The sequence below is a fragment of the Mobula birostris genome, chromosome 12 (assembly GCF_030028105.1).
Source record: "Mobula birostris isolate sMobBir1 chromosome 12, sMobBir1.hap1, whole genome shotgun sequence".
Taxonomy (NCBI): domain Eukaryota; kingdom Metazoa; phylum Chordata; class Chondrichthyes; order Myliobatiformes; family Myliobatidae; genus Mobula; species Mobula birostris.
The window spans coordinates 24694890-24713794 of NC_092381.1; the positions used below are offsets into that span (position 1 = coordinate 24694890).

At 41.4% G+C, this 18905-nt stretch overlaps 1 protein-coding gene and 2 long non-coding RNA genes across 3 annotated transcripts in view; 1 reads left to right on the top strand and 2 right to left on the bottom strand.

Annotated features, from left to right (window-relative positions):
* Positions 1 to 1302, bottom strand: part of LOC140205802 (uncharacterized) — a 31515-nt gene extending 30213 nt beyond the window's left edge. Inside the window, exons 1-2 of the long non-coding RNA XR_011887974.1 lie at positions 1274 to 1302; positions 1059 to 1116 (exon numbers count right to left, since the gene is read on the bottom strand). This is a non-coding gene — a long non-coding RNA (uncharacterized lncRNA). The remainder of the gene's footprint in view (positions 1 to 1058; positions 1117 to 1273) is intronic.
* Positions 1 to 5346, top strand: part of LOC140205801 (uncharacterized) — a 37208-nt gene extending 31862 nt beyond the window's left edge. The window contains exons 2-3 of the long non-coding RNA XR_011887973.1: positions 4176 to 4458; positions 5202 to 5346. This is a non-coding gene — a long non-coding RNA (uncharacterized lncRNA). The remainder of the gene's footprint in view (positions 1 to 4175; positions 4459 to 5201) is intronic.
* Positions 1 to 18905, bottom strand: part of alg14 (ALG14 UDP-N-acetylglucosaminyltransferase subunit) — a 120986-nt gene that overhangs the window by 59974 nt on the left and 42107 nt on the right. The window lies entirely within an intron of this gene.

The following is an 18905-nucleotide window of genomic DNA, read 5'->3' on the forward strand; positions in this document are numbered from 1 at the left end:
AGTGGAGACTTAGCTGTGCTTTCTTGACGAAAGAGGTGGGTGTTGGAAGGACTAGGTGAGATCATTCATTAAGTGCACTCCCAGAAACTTGGTGCTCCTAACACTTTCTACGAAGGAGCCATGTATGTGCAGTGAGGAGCGGTCAGTCCACACCTTTCTAAAGTCCATAATCATCTCTTTGATCTTTTGATCTTGTCCGCGTTGAGACTCAAGCTGTTGTGCTCGCACCAGCCACTCTTCCTCCTCTCTGTACGCTGTCCCGTCATGGCTGTTGATGTGGCCACCCACTGTTGTGTTATCAGCGAATCTGATGATTCGGTTTGAACTGGATCTAGCAATGCAGTCATGCATCAGCAGCATAATCGTTGCCTCTGGCTACCTGAAATGGGTGGCCTGCCAACAGCTAATACCAGGTGTTCAAAAACATAGTTCTTTGGTAAATAGTTGGCAGACACATCCGGTTATTAAACCACACTTAAAAACATACAAGTAACAGAATCTCCTCAAAAAGCTCCCGCTACTTCAAGCCACTCTTAGCACCTGTACTGTGATAGTTGTCGGCATGCATTTACATAGCTTCTTTCACAACACCAGGGCATTTCAACTGGACGTCCGCGACTTGACTTGTGACTAGTGGGGTGCCCCTGGGTTCAGTGCTGGGACCTCTGTTTATTATTTATATAAATAATTTGGATATGAGTGCATATGGCAATGATATAGGAAAAACATTGTCAAGCTGGAGAGAGTGCAGTCAAGATTTATGAGCATGCTTCCTGGACTAGCGGGCCTGAATTATAGAGAACAGTTGGCCATGCTGGATTTTTTTAAGATTGTCTATTTATTTATTGCGATATTGCACGGAAGAAACGGAAGAAGCCTTTCCGGCCCTTCGAGACACGCCGCCCAGCAACCCCCCCCGCCCCCCCCCCCCCGATTTAACCCTAGCCTACTCGGAGGACAATTTACAATGACCAATTTAACCCTCCAACTGGTACATCTTTGGACTGTGGGAGGAAACTGGAGCACCTGGAGGAAACCCACACATACAAACTCCTCACATGAACTCGGGTCACAGCGCTGGGCGAACCACGACACTTTCATGCTGCCCCACATTCCCTGGAAGACAGGAGAAATAGGGATGACCTCAGCAATTTATAAAACCACGAGTGATATAGGTAAGGTGGATGGTCATAGCCTTTCCCCAGGAGTGGGGAGTCCAAATCTATAGGGCACTGGTACAAGATATGAGATTTAAAATAGACTTGAGACGTACCTGCTTTACATAGAGTAGTGAGGATCTGATATGAGCTGCCAGCAGAAGTGGTTGAGATAGATATAACTGAAATATTTAAGAGGCTTTAGATATACAATGTACATATATGGGATGGGCTTGGAGGACTATGGGCTGAATGCAGACAGCTGGGACTAACAGGGAGGATGTTGTGGACAGCATGGGCCAGTTGGGCCAAAGGGTCTGTTTCGAGGCTGTATTATTCAATGACTATTTCCTGGCAATTAAACGCTTCCTGAAGTATTACACGATGGGGAATATTGCAGCCAATAGTGAGGTTGGCAAATGGGTATTGACCAGGATTTTCCTTTTAGTAATAACAATAAAAAGATAAATATTAAACAAGACTTGGTGATCTTTTCCAAAAGGAAATCTCTGAGTGGTCAGACGATTTATCACCTCACTTGAAAGAAACTTTGGTGAGGCTACATTTCGAGTAGGTGCGGGCAGTTCTGGTCACATTACAAAAAGGATGTGGAGGCTTTGGATAGGGTGCAGAAGAGCTTCAACGGGACGTTGGTGACATAAGGGACTGCAGATGCTGGAATCTGAAGCACCAATCTCCTGGAGGATCTCATCGGGTTGAGGAACATCTGTGAGAAGCAGGCTTTCGATTCAATGCACGAAGGGTCTTGCATGAATCGTCGCCTGTTTATTCCTCTCCATAGATGCTGCTTGACCGGCTGAGTTCTTCCAGCATTTTGTGTGCATTGCTCTGGATTTCCAGCATCTGTACAATCTTTCTCATTTAAAATTAAAACAAGACCTGTGAGTGAAAGAACTTTTACAAACTTGGGACCAACACAGTCATGAGAGCAACTCAGAAAGGAAGGAAAAGGATGGGGAAACTATCAACAGGGGTAAAGTAACAGCAAAAGAAATGGGAAGTCAACTGCTGAGAAAATTAATTATTCCATTCTGTGTCTAAGTGGGTGAGAGAGACAGATAGAACAATGACAGAGAGATAAAAGAGGAGGCAGAAGGAAAGAGAGGAACAGAGAGGGGAAGAGCAAACCCAAAAGTGAAGTCATCCAAGTATTGTGAAATCTGAGACACAAGTTCCCTCTCCAATAAATCTTCATTTGTAGACTTCAACAGATATATAACCAAAGGAAGTGTGTCCGCTTATGCTGCGGACTCTTTGCTCAGTTGTGTTATAAATTCATTGTTTGCCTCCCCAGCTAGTTATAATACAGTTAAGATGTTTCTCCTCCACAGGAATGCAGCGGGCTGCAGACGTGCAGTTCTTCTGCTATTGGCTCCCACACTCAAATATAAACAACCTCACTCAAAGGAAGCCAGCGGACTGCAGAGCAAAGAAAACAGAAACCCGCTGTTAAATTAAGACTCCCGATCGCTGGAGCCCAGACCCCAGGCCTCAGCAACCTAGAAGGGAGTGAAGTGTCATTACTATTTGGTTAGCAAACTTGGTAAATTCACAGCTAACAAAGAGCTTAAACTGTTCTTGTCAACCCAGATGCCCCCCACACACACCCACTCTATTTACACAAGAACTCCTTAATGATGAAACCGCTGTGAATCAGGGCAGCAGTAGTCAAAATTGACCAAAAAAAAACGAACTTCAATTTAATTGCAAATTTCTACTCAATTGCTGTAACCTTATTTAATAAAATGCATGCAGTCCTGAGTCACAACTTAATCTTACAGGAACCAGCTGAACTAACAAAACCAGCCATTTGCAGGTAACTGACGTTCCATTAGTTTAATGATTCAACTTTATTCGTTGTGTGTGCACCGAAACATACAGTGAAATAACCGTTTGCGTTACCACCAACACGCCCGTGTTGGGGTCAGCCACAAGGATCGCCATACATCCTAGTGCCAACATAGCAGGCCCACAATACTCGGCAAAACAACAGTAGCAAACACAAGCCCCATTCCTCCCTCCCACCTAGGCATATACACAGTACTTTAACCCCAGGAGAGGCTTCCAGCTCCAGCCACCAGGGGACATGGACTCTGGCCTGCAGACACTTGGCTTCAACCTCCCCAGTGGTTAAGACCTCAACAAAATATTAATGGCTGCTGAATAGAAAAAATTAGAAGCCCATGTTTAGTCTCTAGTTTCAGCCCACCGTCCTCCCACTGAGAAGAAGAAAACCTGGTCCCATTACAGTCTTGAGACTGGCAGCTGGCCAAGAGGTCTGTGAGAGCAGCCTGCGAACACAGCACTTCTGTTCTGGTTAAATAGTACAAATCACTGGGGAACAGTCACCAGCCCCACAGCCCGAATTCTCTGTCAGGGCTGTGGAGGTTAGCAACTTCCTTCCAACAGGCTGCAGTTACTTCATACGCGGCCATTCCACATGTGAGAGCACAGGACACAGATCCCATTCATTTCTGAAGTCCCACAGGCAATGCTGAGGCTTCACTGGTTGGTAGGTGAACAGTTTCCCATCTCACAGGGACTCAAGTCCAGTGGACGTGTCAAAGGCACCACCTGCCACATGAGATATAAACTCAAGGCCCAGCCTTCTCTCTCAGCTGCCTCTAATAGATTCCATGACACTCTGCTGGGGAAGGTGTCTCCCCAACATCCTAACAAAACTTCAACTAACGTTATAAGTAACTGCAGGGATTACACTGCTTCAGGGCTTTGCTGTATGCAAATAGACTGCCCAGCTTCAATTGAATGGCATTTCATTTATCAATCAGTTAACTGCAAAGCACTTTGGGACTGAGGTAGGTATTATATAAATGCAACTCACTCTATACAGGCAGCCCTTGAGCTATGGGAAGGAATTACGTACCTAGAAAAGGGGAGATTTTCCGTACCGTAAGGCCATGTCGTTTATGCATGTGTCAAAAAAATGCAAGTAGATTAAAAAGTGTGTTTACTTTACTTACCTTTTTTTCTCCCCAGCATAAAATCTGTGAGAGTGAATTTTCAGCCCCATTACTCCGTGGCAGCCAAGGTTCCCCACCTGAGTCCGTCTCGCCTGGCTGCATTTGACCCGTCTCCTTGCTACCACTATCGGGCCAAGTTCACAGGTTTGATGCCACGCTGCTTGGTTCAGAAACAGTTGTCCTACAACTACCGGGCCTCTGGACCAGCTTCCCTCCTCTCAGGACTGAACATACTCTGCAGTCTGTGAACTCACTCAAGGGGACTCTGCAGTTCTCGCTCCCAGTACTTTTTCTTTTTGGTTAGTTGCATGACTTGTATTGTATTTCTTTGTTTTCCTGTGGGTGCCTGCAAGAAAATGAATCTCATGCAACACAAACAAAATGCTGGAGGAACTCAGCAGGTCAGGCAGCATCTACGGAAATGAATAAACTGTTGGCATTTCAGGCCTAGACCCTTCATCAGGATTGGAAAGGAAAGGGGAAGATGCCAGAATAAAAATGTGGGGGGAGGGGAAGGAGGATAGCTAGAAGACGATAGGTGAAGCCAGGTGGGTGGGAAGAAAGAACCTGACAGGAGAGGAGAGAGGACCATGGGCTGCTGTGCACCGTGCCTGCTAATATGATAAACTGATAAATGAGGCTTTGGGCCTACTCTGGGATTCAGTCTGAGGACTCAGTTTTGGTTTGGAATGCTGCTGTTGTTCACTTCAATTGATTGTATGATTTTTATTTTTACTTTTATTCTTTTTTTCTTTAATTGTTTTTTTTCAGTTTTCTTGCTTTATGGCTACTTGTGATTTATACACTTTCTGACAATAAGTTAATCTTGAAAATGACAAAGCTGTTTCCATGTTAACCACGTGCAGTGGAAGAGCCATGTATCTATTGACTATCTGCATTGTACAAGGGGTGATTGATAAGTTTGTGGCCTAACTTAGAAAGAGATATATTATACAGCTCTCGTTACGTGCACGTGCAATTCAACTCTTTGAGTGATTATGCAGAAAGTTTGAAGTTAATAACTCATCTCCTTCTACCTTAGGCCACGAACTTATCAATCACCCTTGCTGTGGACCACTTCCTGGAGGTCCAAGATGCCGACTTCTACAAAGAAGGGATCCATATGCTCCACGACTGCTGGACTAAGTGTGTAAATGTAGGAGGAGACTAAGTTGAAAAATAAATGTGCTAGGCTTTCTAAAATTGACTCCTTCTACCTTAGGCAACGAACTTATCAATCACCCCTCGTATTTGTCTAGCCCATCCTCACTCTAGGGTAAGGTTATATTCCATGTGCATTTGGGCAGCTGTTAGCAGGCAGCGTGGGAAATTGGGTGGCGGTTAAATACAACGAATATAGTCGCCTGTTCACCAGCATGGTGGCACGAAGAGGGGGTGGTGAGTCAGGAGCACGTATTTTTCACTAACTGCTCATCTTTGAATCTTATCCAATTATCTTTACACGAATTACGGAAGAGTCGAATGATTTTACTGTTGGTTTGTAAGAAAGGACTAACACTTACTTTTTCGACTTGGAATTCAGTTACTTGGATGCACGTCATACAGTGAGATACTCCCTCACTTAGCCCTTCAGTGACTTTTAGCTTGTTTTCAAGTAGTCGCTACATGTAATTTAGTGACGTCCCTGACAAGGTCCCACATGGGACAGTGGACCAAAACATAAGAAAACCCAGGATCCAGGCCAATTTGGCAAATTGGGTCTTTAATTGGCTTAGTAATACAGGGCAGAGCGCGATAAAGGATTTTTGTTTTTGTCCAAATGACAGCCTTTAGCTACTAAATAACATCAGAGGGTTGGTAGGATGGCCATAGAAAAGGCAGGTGGAAAATAACATAATTTAAATATGAGGAGGTGCATTTTGGGAGAGCTACTAAAGCTAGAGTTCACACAGTAAGTGGGAGGATACTAAGAACCACTCAACAACAGTGGAATCCTTGACAAGAGCAGCACAGAGAGATAAGGTGGTTAGGAAGGCAGATGGAAAAACTCGGATTCTTTATCTCGGACTTACAATGCAAGAGGATGGTGGTTTTGCTACGGCTCTGTAAAACATTAGTGGGGTCATCTGATGTCACAGTCACTACAATATAGTAAGGATATGCTTACACTGGAGGGAGAGCAAAGGAGATTCGCCAGGATGTGGCCTCAGATCAAGTGTTTCAGTGACGACGAGTTTTTTTTTGCAGTAAAGAGAGTTGAGGGGTTCCTCCTTGATGTATACCACATCATGAGGCAAATATATGATAGATTAGGATGGGTATCCATAAACAGAGTTTATAACTAAGGGGAGGGAGGAGTTCATTTTTAAAATCTTATTTATTAGTTATTATTAAAGATCAACAAAAAAATACATTAAGGTAATCCAGTCAATATGTCAATATGTACAATGAAGAATTAAGTTGGCAAATAACTGATTAACAAAGCTAAGCAATATATCAATAATAAGAAAAAATAAAGTGTTAAGAACTTCTTTTTGAAAAAAAAAGAAAAAAAGAACCCCTACTAAGTGGAAAAAAAACCCATTGGGAGCACAACCCCGGAGCTATACGCCATACAAGCTTCCATAAAAGAAAAACATCAATCCGCCAACTCAAATCCATTTAAACAAAAATCCGAAGGAAACCATATTAATTAACTCAAATCAGATGATAGTAGTGGGCAAATGAACCCCTTTTCTCAAATCAAATCGAGGATTAAAAGTTTGACTTCTGATTTTTTCCAAACTAAGACATAGCATCACCTGAGAGAACCACTCAAAGTATCAAAGTAGGAGCAGAAGCATCTTTCCACTTCAACAAAATAGCCCTTCTGGCCAATAATGTATCGATTGCAATTACATGTTGGTCTGATAGAGAAATATCATGAATATATTGAGGGATTATACCAAACAAAACAGTCAATCTATTAGTTTATAAATTAATTTTTAAAATTTTAGAAATTATAGAGAAAATAGATTTCTAAAAATGTTTCAATACAGAACACGACTAAAACATATGTGTCAATGTAGCTGTCTTGGTTTTACATCTATCACACTGACTATCAACATTAGGAAACATTTTAGACAGCCTCTCCTTTGTCAAATAGTAACGATGTACAATTTTAAATTGAATTAAAGAGTGACTGGCACAGATCGAAGAAGAGTTGAGGGAGGAGCTGACGATTTAAGTTTCCACCCAAGGGAAGTTGAAATCTGCAAGGTTTGAGTGAGGCAGATACATCCACAATATTTCATAAATATTTAAATAAGAACAGTATATTATAGTTTATTGTAAGAGTTAGCATAAGACCATTAGACCATAAGATGTAGGAGCAGAATTAGGCCATTGGGCCATTCGAATCTGCCCTGCCACTTCTTCATGGCTGATCCAATTTTCCTCTCAGCCCCAGTCTCTTGTCTTCTCCCCATATCCATTATGCCCTGACCAATCAAGAATCTAGCAACCTCTGCTTTAAGTATGCATAGAGACTTGGCCTTCACACCAGCCTGTGGCAATGAATTCCACAGTTTCACCACTCCCTGGCTAAAGAAATTCCTCCTCATCTCCATTCTAAAAAGACACTCTCCTATCTGAGGCTGTCCCCTCCAGTCTCAGACTCTCCCACCGTAGGAAACATCTTTTCCACATCCACTCTATCAAGGCCTTTCACCATTTGATAGGTTTCAATGAGGTCACCCCCGTTCTTCTGAATTCTAGTGAACATAGGCCCAGAGCCATCAAATGCTCTTCATATGACAAGCCATTCAGTCCTGGAATCATTTTCGTAAATCTCCTTTGAAGTCTCTCCAGTTTCAGCACATCCTTTCTAAGGCCCAAAACTGTTCACAATACTCCAAATGAGGCCTCACCAGTGCTTTATAAAGTCTCAACATTACATCCTTGCTTTTATATTCTAGTCCTTTTGAAATGAATGCTAACATTGCATTTGCTTTCTTCACCAGACTCAGCCCATAAATTAATTTTTAGGGAATCTGCACAAGGTCTCCTAAGTCCCTTTGCATCTCAGTTTTTTGTATTTTCTCTCCATTTAGAAAATAATCAACCCTTTTATTTTTTCTACCAAAGTGCAAGACCATGCACTTCCCAACACTGTATTCCATCTGCCACTTTACCCACTCTCCTAATATGTCTAAGTCCTTCTGTACTCTCTGCTTCCTCAAAAACTACCTGCCCCCCCCACCTATCTTCATTTCATCTGCAAACTTTGTCACAAAGTCATCAATTCCATCATCCAAATCATTGACATATAACATAAAAATAATCAGTCCCAACACAGACCCCTGTGGAACACCACTAGTCACCAGCGACCAGCCAGGAAAGGCTCCCTTCATTCCCACTCTTTGCCTCCTACCAATTAGCCACTGCTTTATCCATGCTAAGATCCTTCCTGTAATACCATGGGCTAGTAACTTGTTAAGCAGCCTCGTGTGTGGCATATTGTCAAAGACCTTCTAAAAATCAAAGTGCACAACATCAATTGATTCTCCTTTGTCTATCCTGCTTGCTACTTCTTCAAAGAATTCCAACACACTTGTCAGGCAAGATTTTCCCTTGAGGAAACCATGCTGACTACGGCCTATTTTATCATATGCCTCCAAATACCTGGAGACCTCATCCTTAATAATTGACTCCAAAGTCCTGCCAACCACTGAGGGCAGACTAACTGGCCTAGAGTTCCCTTTCTTCTGCCTCTTTTCCTTCTTGAAGAGTGGAGTGACATTTGCATTTTTCCAGTCTTCCAGAACCATTCCAGAATCTAATGATTCTTGAAAGATAATGCCTTCACGATCTCTTCAGCTACCTCTTTCAGAACCCTAGGGTGCACAACAATTGGTCCAGGTGATTTACCAACCTTCATATATATCACCTTCCCAACAGCCTTCTCTCTAGCTATGGTAACTTCACACATTTCATGGCCCCTGACACCTGGAACTTCTACCATACTGATAGTGTCCTCCACGGTGAAGACTGATGCAAAGTGATTCAGTTCATCTGCCATTTCATTGTCCCCATTACTACATATGCAACATCATTTTCCAGTGGTCTGATATCTACTCTTGCCTCTCTTTTACACTCCATGTATCTGAAGAAACTTTTGGCATCCTCTTTCATATTATTGGCTAGCTTGCTTACATATTCCATCTTTATCTTCTCAACGACTTTTTTAAGTTGCCTTCTGATGGTTTTTAAAAGCTTCCCAATCCTCTAACTTCCCACTAATTTTTGCTGTATTATATGCCCCCTCTTTGGCTTTTATGTTGGCTTTGACTTCTCTTGTTAGCCAAGGTTGTGTCATCTTTCTTTAAGAATACTTCCTCCTCTTGGGATTATATATCCTGTGCCTTTCAATTGCTTCCAGAAATTCCAGCCACTGCTGCTCTGCTGTCATCTCTGCTAGTGTTCTTTTCCAATCAATTCTGGCCAACTCCTCTTTCATGCCTCTGTAATTCCCTTTACTGCACTATAAAACTGATATGTCTGACTGTAGCTTCTCTTTCTCAAATTTTAGGATCATATTACGATCACTTGTCCCAAAGGGTTCTTTTACCTTAAGCTCTCTAATCAATTCTGGTTCATTGCACAACACCCAATCCAGAACAGCTGATCCTTTAGTGGGATCAACCACGAGCTATTCTAAAAAGCCATCTTGTAGGCACTCTCGAAATTCCCCCTCCTGGAATCCAGCGCCAACCTGATTTTCCCAATTTACTTGCATATTGAAGTATCCCATGACTATTGCAGCATTGCCTTTTTGACATGCATTATCTGTCTCCTGTTGTAATTTATAGGCCACATCCTTACTACTGTTTGGGGAGTCTGTGTACAATTCCCATCAGGGTCTTTTCACCCTTGCAGTTCCTTAGCTCAATCCACAATGATTCAACACCTTCCAATCCCATATCAGCTCTTTCTAATGATTTGATTTCATGTTTTACCAACAGAGCAACACTACCCCCTCTGCCTTCCTGCCTGTCCTTTCTATACAACGTGTATCCTAAAACATAAAGCTCCCATATTGCAAAGATGTACGTCTAGGGTCAGTGAGTTGTGGGCAGGCTACTTTGACACCTTGCAGGCCGCCTAGCAGGATCCTCGTTGATTTGTTTTGAAATAAACAACACATTTTGTTATGTGTTTTGGTGTACATGTGACAAATACAACTAATTTTAATCTTTAAAAAAAGTGCTGGAAATGAATTTAATATAGGTGAGCATTCGATGGTAGGCATGCAAGGTTCAGACCCTGGCTGCTTCTTTTCCTTTTTTCTTTCTTTTTAAATCTTTTTATTAATACTTCTTTTCCATATGACTCTAGGTGAGAAATATATAGCGTAGTAGGGAAGGTTTCACTTCATTTACAGAGGGCACTGGTGAGATCACATCTAGAGTGTATAGTGTAGACAGATTTGGTGAGACCACATCTTGAGAGCTGTGTAAAATATAGGGAGGTCAATACAAGGCAGAATGTTCATAAACTGGAAGCAGTTCAGAGAACATTATTAGATTCATATCCAGAGTAAGGGGATTGTCTTACGAGAAATGATCAGACACACTGGAATTTTTAAGAGTCACTAGATTTGATTGAAACATACAGATTTCTGGAGCATATTATGAGGATGGATGTGGGGAGGACATTTCCTCTTGTAGGGTGATCCAGTACAAGTGAATCCACCTCTTAGCAAAAACAGGAGGGTGAAATTATTTTTCTCTCAATGGTTTGTAAGTATTTGGAATTCTCTTTTTCGAAGAGTCATTAAACGTTTTGAAATAAGGAAGAGGTTGATAGATATTTGATAAGCATAGGGGTGAAGAGTTATCACAGGTGGATGTAAGTGCAGTGTTGAGCTTATAATCTGACCAATGACGGGTAGAACAGTCTTGGAGTGGGTGGCCTATGAATGCTCCTAATTCATCTGCTAACATATACATTTCAGCAAGTTAGACCACCCTCAAGTCAATACTGTCAACACCTGTATTTTCCAGTACATTCAAGAAATAGCCATCAAGTAGAAGGAATCATTCTCTTCTTTATCCAGCACTGTGCTGAGGCAAATGTGGCAAGTAGCTATTACTTGCTGGAGAGAAGTAAAATCCCCCAGGATACCAAAGATCAAAATCTAGTTTGTGCCCTAATCACCGTTGTTGACTTATTGACAGGTTATCAACAGCTAGTTTCATTCCACAGTACGTTTAGTATGAAACGATTAATAAAAGTAACAAAGTTGAATGTATGGGTGCGTGAAGGAAGTATTAAATCACAACATTAATCAACCAAGGATCCCAGGGTTAAGGTTTACAACGAGCCAACTTAGTTCAGAGGGTACTGCACTTGCCTTCGGGTTAGAAGCTTGTGACCTCAAAGGCCTCCAACAGAAACTCAAGCAACATAAAAAAAGATACTGAAGTGAAGTACTGAGGAAGCCACACAGCTAAATGTGGTGGCTTTAGTATGAAATATTAAGCCTTTGCTTTGACAAGTGTATGCAAAAGACCTCCTGGCACCACTGCAGGGAGGAGCAGTTGAGTTCTTCCCATCCAATACTTAACCTTCATTTAACAACAGAAAAGCAAATTTGTTGGTCAACACAAACTCGTGAGAGCCTGCTCCGCACAGAATGCATTTCCCACAATGCAACAATGGTAACACTTCAAAGGTTAAAACACCTTGGGGAACTTCCTTTCAGCACATCCCAACGTTCAGGAACATTATTACCCTTCGACCATCGAGTTCCTGATCCAGTGGGGATAATTTCACTCGCCTCGACACTGAACTGATTCCACAACCTATGGACTCACTTTCAAGGATTCTAACTCATGTTCTCAGTATTATTTATTATTATTGTTATTTTTCCATATTTGCACAGTTTGTGTCTTTTGCACACTGGATGTTTGTCAGTAATGTTTTTGTGCAGTTTTTCAACAATTCTATTACATTTCCTTGTTCTTCTATGAATGCTTGCAAGAAAATACACTTCAGAGTGGCACACGGTGACATACACTGTACATATTTCACAAAAACAGCATAATAAAATACAGAGCAAATGAAGCACATCCAGTACTGAAATCTTTCATGGGCCCCTCTGCTCAGAATGAGATTGTGTCCAATGCCAAGAAAGTCAAACAAGTCCAAGATGAGTAATTTAATCCAGTGGTACTCTCAAAGCAGATATTGATAGGTTCTTCATTAGTAGAGGCAGCAAAGGTTATAGGGAGAAGACAGGAGAACAAGGTTGAGAAGAAAAATAAATTAGCCATGACGGAATGGAGGACCAAACTCAATCGGATGAATGGCCTTGTTCTACTCCCATGTCCTACGGTCTTAAAACATCAAAGGGTCATCAGCTGCCTTCCTCAAAGCAAAGGAAAAACTGCTGCTACAACATCACCCATTCAAAAATTTCTTCAGTCTCTAAGTGAGAATAAGAATCATGTTTGGCTACAGGGTCTCCCTGTGGTCAGATAACGTGCCAAAACCCCTGCCAAGATGCATATGTCATTTGGTAAGGACTCAAAATCCAAACCTCTGTCAAGAATTAACAGCATCCATGGATGCAAAAAAAGCAGCAAATGCAATTTCAACTGACCGTAGTTACATGTGTGGTCCTTATTTTTATTCGCACTCTTCAGACAGCAATGCCTAAGTACTCAAGGGATATTTTCCAGACTAGTATTTTACAATGAGTACTAAGTTTCACACACCTTTAATGGTAACATGATTCTCAAGTGTACATTTCAAACCATGCAAGAAATGGATCACATTATTAATATGTGTAATGTTAACAATTTCTATTTACAAAGTACCTCTAACATAATAAATGCCTTGACAAGTTCCTCAATCCTGTCTAAGCTACATTAGATATTGTTTCATTCATCTGGGATTTGTTTCAAGGCTGGAAATTGAAATATAAATGTGACAAAAAAATAAGAGCTCCATATTAATTCCTCAGCACTACAGCACAGTTTTGTTAAGAAATACGAAAATTGGGGGGAGTGGGGTACGATAGCGTAGTGACTAGCACGACGCTTTACAGCAGGGGTGGGCAACCTGTGGCGCATTGGATGATTAGAAGTGGCACATTGCACCCCAGTGATAATAATAAGAAGGTAAGCCTACTCATGCAAAAATTATTAACCAATAACCGATTTGTAGGAAAAAAATCTATAACAGGAATTCAAGTAGCTTAGAGCTAGAAATGGGTTTTACTGAGAATAAATCTAAAACCTAGCAATTATTTCTAGTGATTTTATTATTTTGTGCATATCTTTTGGTGAATGTTATCTTCTTTCACATTAATCTGTTTTCAATTAAAAAAATGTTCAATGAGTCAAACTAGGAAAGAAGGACTTTTGTTCTGCAGTCATTCCATAACTGTTCACTACACATTTGACACTTGTTTGATCCTGAGGCGCCAGGCATCTGCACCAGCGGTGCGTCGCAGGTTCTTGCCAGTCAGTTTACAATTAACACTCGTGCACTACGGAGTTGAGCTTTGTTCGTCCTTTGTGGACATTTGCAATTTTGCACTTCTTCAAAATTTAAGCCTTGTTTTTACATTCAGTTACCCATCACAGTGCAAAAGAAAATGAGCAAAAGAAAAGCAGAAAGTGATAGTAAGCATGAATTCAATGAACAGTGGGAAAATGAGTTCTTATTTATAGCGAGTCCGTCAGGAAAACAGTTGTGCATTGTTTGTGAAAACACTTTCTCACATAATAGAAGACATGATCTTAATGGACACTATAAAACACAACATCAGACTGAAATAGAAGGAAAACTGAAGCTAGTGCTTGGGTCTGAGTTACAGAAAGATTAAGAAAAAGGAAGAAATCAAAAGAAGACAAAATATACTTTTTAAAAGAAGTTGTGAAAGTTTGGCGATGACAGAAGCGTCCCATGAAATTGCTTTAGCGTTGGCCAAAAAAAACGTAAGTCTTTCTCTGATGGAGAAGAAATTGTTAAGTCTTGTCTCCAAATAGTTGCAAGATATCTTGGTGATAAAAATATTGAAAGGAAAGTAGACGAAATTGCTCTGTCAAAGCAAACAGTTACGAGACGCACCGAAGAACTCTGGCATAATGTAAACAACAGGAATTCTGCAGATGCTGGAAATGCAAGCAACACACATAAAAGTTGCTGGTGAATTCAGCAGGCCAGGCAGCATCTCTAGGAAGAGGTGCAGTCGACGTTTCAGGCCGATGAAGGGTCTCGGCCTGAAACGTTGACTGCACCTCTTCCTAGAGATGCTGCCTGGCCTGCTGCGTTCACTAGCAACTTTTATGTGTGTTGCTGGCATAATGTATCTGAGCAACTGAAAGCCCCAGTCCACGCTTGTACTTTCTTTTCTTTAGCTTTGGGCGAATCTGCTGACATATGTGATGTAGCCCAGTTAAGCATTTTTATAAGAGGAATTGATGATAATTTTAGCGTCTTTGAAGAACTTATCGGTCTTAAGTCGCTTCATGGAAAAACAAGAGGATCAGACATACTTGACAAAGTAAAATCATGCCTAGAAAATCTACAACTAGATTCTAGTAAACTCATCAGTGTTTGTACTGACGGAGCGCCGTCAATGCCGCTGGGACTACAGCTTTGCTTGAAAACTTTTTAGGTCGTCCTCTACTGAAATATCACTGCATTATACACCAAGAATCACTGCGTGGAAAAACTTTAAATTTGCAGTATGTTATGTTACTGGTTGTGAAACGCGTGAATAAAATTAGAGCAAGAGGATTAAACAGATGAGAATTCAGAGAATATTGTGAAATGTTAGATTTGGAATATGGCGATCTCATCCTTCATTGTGAGGTGAGCTGGCTTTCTAGAGGACAGGTTCTGAGTAGATTTTGGAAACTGAAAAATACTGTTCATAGTTTTCTAGAAGAGAAAAATGAGCTGCCTGAGGAAAGAGCCCTTTTATGTGATAACAATTGGCTATTTGATTTAGCATTTTTAGTTGATGTTACCAGCCATCTCAGTGATCTAAATTTGAAACTCCAGGGCAAGAATAAACTGTTTCCTAGCTTAGTAAATGATATCAATGCATTCAAGATGAAGTTAAAACTGTTCACATCTCAGTTAGAAAATGAGGATTTGAGCCAGTTTCTGCATTTAAAAGAGCAGAGTGAATGTGCTGAAGATAATAGCAATTTTACAAAATATATTTTAAAAAATCAGGTTATTGCAAGAGTCATTTGAAAGTCATTTTTGTGATTTTGCTAAAGAAGAAGACTGCATGCTCGCATTTATAAACCCATTTTCACTTAGTGAACAAAAAATCATGAAGATGCCTAGTAACATATAAATGGAACTTACTGACTTGAAAACAAATTCATTATTGAACATGAAATTTGATGAGCTTCCCTCAGTCCCAAATGCTTCTGACATGATTCATTTCTGGCGATCATTACCCTGTGAACGTTTTCCAGAACTAAGAATTTGCCCAGAGTTATATCTGTCGTTCCCGAACGACGTACAGATGTCAACAAGCATTTTCAGCCATGAAATTGATTAAAAACAAAATGAAGTTGCAATTGACTGATTCAGATTGGAATAATTCTCTGCTGCTCTCAGTAACTAATTTAACTCCAAACATTAAAAGCTTGGCGAAATCAAAACAGACTCAAAAGTCTCATTAAGGTAAGTAATGTTTATCTTGTTTTTATATTAAATCAATATATCAAGTAAAAATGCTAAATATGTCTATATTAACATATTTTTACAAGAATTGAATGGGGGTACAGGAGTTGTATGGCGCATCTGAACACGTGAATGAAAAAATTGACGCATGGAATGTAAAAGGTTGGCCACCCCTTCTTTACCCTTCTCGCAATCCTCCGTCTCCCCTTCTCTCAATTCCTCCGTCTCCACCGCATCTGCTCTCAGGATGAGGTTTTTCATTCCAGGATGAAGGAGATGTCTTCTTTTTTAAAGAAAGAGGCTTTCCTTCCTCCACCGTCAATTCTGCTCTCAAAAGCATCTCTCCCATTCCACGTACATCTGCTCTCACCCCATCCTCCCGCCACCCCACTAGGGATAGGGTTCCCCTTGTCCTCACCTACCACCCCACCAGCCTCCAGGTCCAACATATAATTCTCCGTAACTTCCGCCACCTCCAACGGGATCCCACCACCAAGTACATCTTTCCCTCCCCCGCCCTTTCTGCTTTCCGCAGGGATCGCTCCCTATGCGACTCCCTTGTCCATTCATCCCCCACCACCCCCTCATCCCTTCTCACTGATCTCCTTCCTGGCACTTATCCTTGTAAGCGGAACAAGTGCTACACATGCCCTTACACTTCCTCCCTTACCATCATTCAGGGCCCCAGACAGTCCTTCCAGGTGAGGCGACACTTCACCTGTGAGTTGGTTGGGGTGATATACTGTGTCCAGTGCTCCCGGTGTGGCCTTCTATGTATTGGTGAGACCTGACGCAGGCTGGGAGACCGTTTGGCTGAACACCCACGCTCTGTCCACCAGAGAAAGCAGGATCTCCCAGTGGCCACACATTTTAATTCCACGTCCCATTTCCATTCTGATATGTCTATCCACGGCCTCCTCTACTGTCAAGATGAAGCCACACTCGGGTTGGAGGAACAACACCTTATATTCTGTCTGGGTAGCCTTCAACCTCATGGCATGAACACTAACTTCTCTAACTTCTGTTAATGCCTCTCCTCCCCTTCTTACCCCATCCTTTGTTTGTTTGTTTGTTTGTTTATTTATTTATTTATTTCCCCCCTTTTTTTCCCTCTCTCTGTCCCTCTCACAAATATTCCTTGCCTGCTTTCCATCTTCCTCTGGTGCTCCCTTCCCCCTTTCTTTCTCCCGAGGCCTCCTATCCCATGATCCTCTCCCTTCTCCAACCTCGTATCCCTTTTGCCAATTAACTTTCCAGCTCTTAGCTCCATCCTTCCCCCTCCTGTCTTCTCCTATCATTTCGGATCTCCCCTTCCCCCTCCCACTTTCAATCTCTTACTATCTCTTCTATCAGTTAGTCCTGACGAGGGGTCTTGGCCCGAAATGTCGACTGTACCTCTTCCTATAGATGCTGCCTGGCCTGCTGCGTTCACCAGCATTTTGTGTGCGTTGCCTGCTTTACAGTATCAGCGAACTGGGTTCAATTACTGCTGCTGTCTGTAAGGAATTTGTACATTCTCCCCGTGACCAAGTGGGTTTCCTCCGGGTGCTCCGGTTTCCTCCCACAGTCCAAAGATTTACCGGTTGGTAGGTGAATTGGTCTTTGTAAATTGTCTTGTGATTAGGCTAGGATTAAAATGGGGGATTTCAGGGTGATGCATTCGAGGGGCCATAAGGGCCTATTCTGCACTGTATCTCAAAAAATATAAATATACTATCTGAGACAAGAAAATAAAATTGTCTAAGAAAACTGGTCCTGAAGAAGGGTCTCGGCCTGAAACACCAAGTATTTACTCTTTTCCAAAGATGCTGTCCGACCTGCAGAGTTCATCCAGCATTTTGTGTGTGGGTGCCTCAGAAATCTGCTGTGTAGAATGAACCATTTCGTTAAAAGGTGCTGCCAACAACCATGGGAGCCTTGTCATCTACTGGAGACCAAAACAGAGAACTACTAGTGGAGGCAAAAAAAAACGACCAACATACTAAATATACTCTTAGCCAAGGAACCGAACTTCGCTAAAGTTACAAACGAGGAATTTTCTTGGGTGCTAGCCGAGATTAATAGATATAGAGAAAGTACTGAGAAGACTACTCATACTTAAATGTACATGCCAGGATGGATTAAAGAATGTGAGGGAAATAAAGTTAGATATGGCAGAGATGTTGGTTGCAAACTATCCCTCCCTCTGAGGTGGTGCCAGGGAACTAGAGGATTTCAAATTATGGAAAAATGAAAACAGGGTTAATCTGGGAATTGTGGTCTTGTCAGTTTAACGTCACTGGGAAAAGACCAGAAATGACAATCTGAGAGAAAATTGAATTGGAATTGAACAATAAGGATCAGCCAGTGTGTATTTAAAGAAAAATCACATTTAACTAAAATGACTTTTTTGGTAAGGGCTGTGGGTTAATGCAGTGTAAATTAATTTTTAAATATAGATAATAAGGTCCCAAATAGCAGACTAGTTAGCAGGTAGATTCTAAGTGGATACCTGGTCACTAGCAGTAAAGACAAGAAATAAAAACAAGGTATGAAAAGTAATACATAAACTGAATAAATTAAGTGTAAAGGGACAGTCTCTAAGGGAAGCGTTGGTCCCTGAGAGAATTAGACAGGAGAATTAATAATAGAAAGTAAGAAGACGGCAGGAGCTTTGAACAAAGACTTTGCAGTTGTCTCAGTGGCAGAAGACAGGAAAAGATTCCCAATAACTGTAAAACAAAAGCCTTGGAATATAAAACTTGGAACTTACAACTACAATCAGTAAAGTTACAATGAAGTTATTGGGACAAAAGGTTGACAAGTCCGCAGGATCTGATGACTGGCATCCTAGAGTCTTAAAGAAAAAGGCCTGCAGAGACAGGAGAAATATTAGTAGTGATTTTCCAAAATTCTCTAGATTCCAAATATGCCCCACAGGATTGGAAATCCATAAAATTAATGCTTCTATTAGAGAAAGCAGCAAGACAGAGAGAATGAAATTAAGAAACTCTGAGAAAATTAGCTGAACATCTGTAGTATTGAATTGCAGAATTATTTAGGTAATAGTTGCAGGGTATTTTCAAAAGCACTATAAAATCAATCGGAG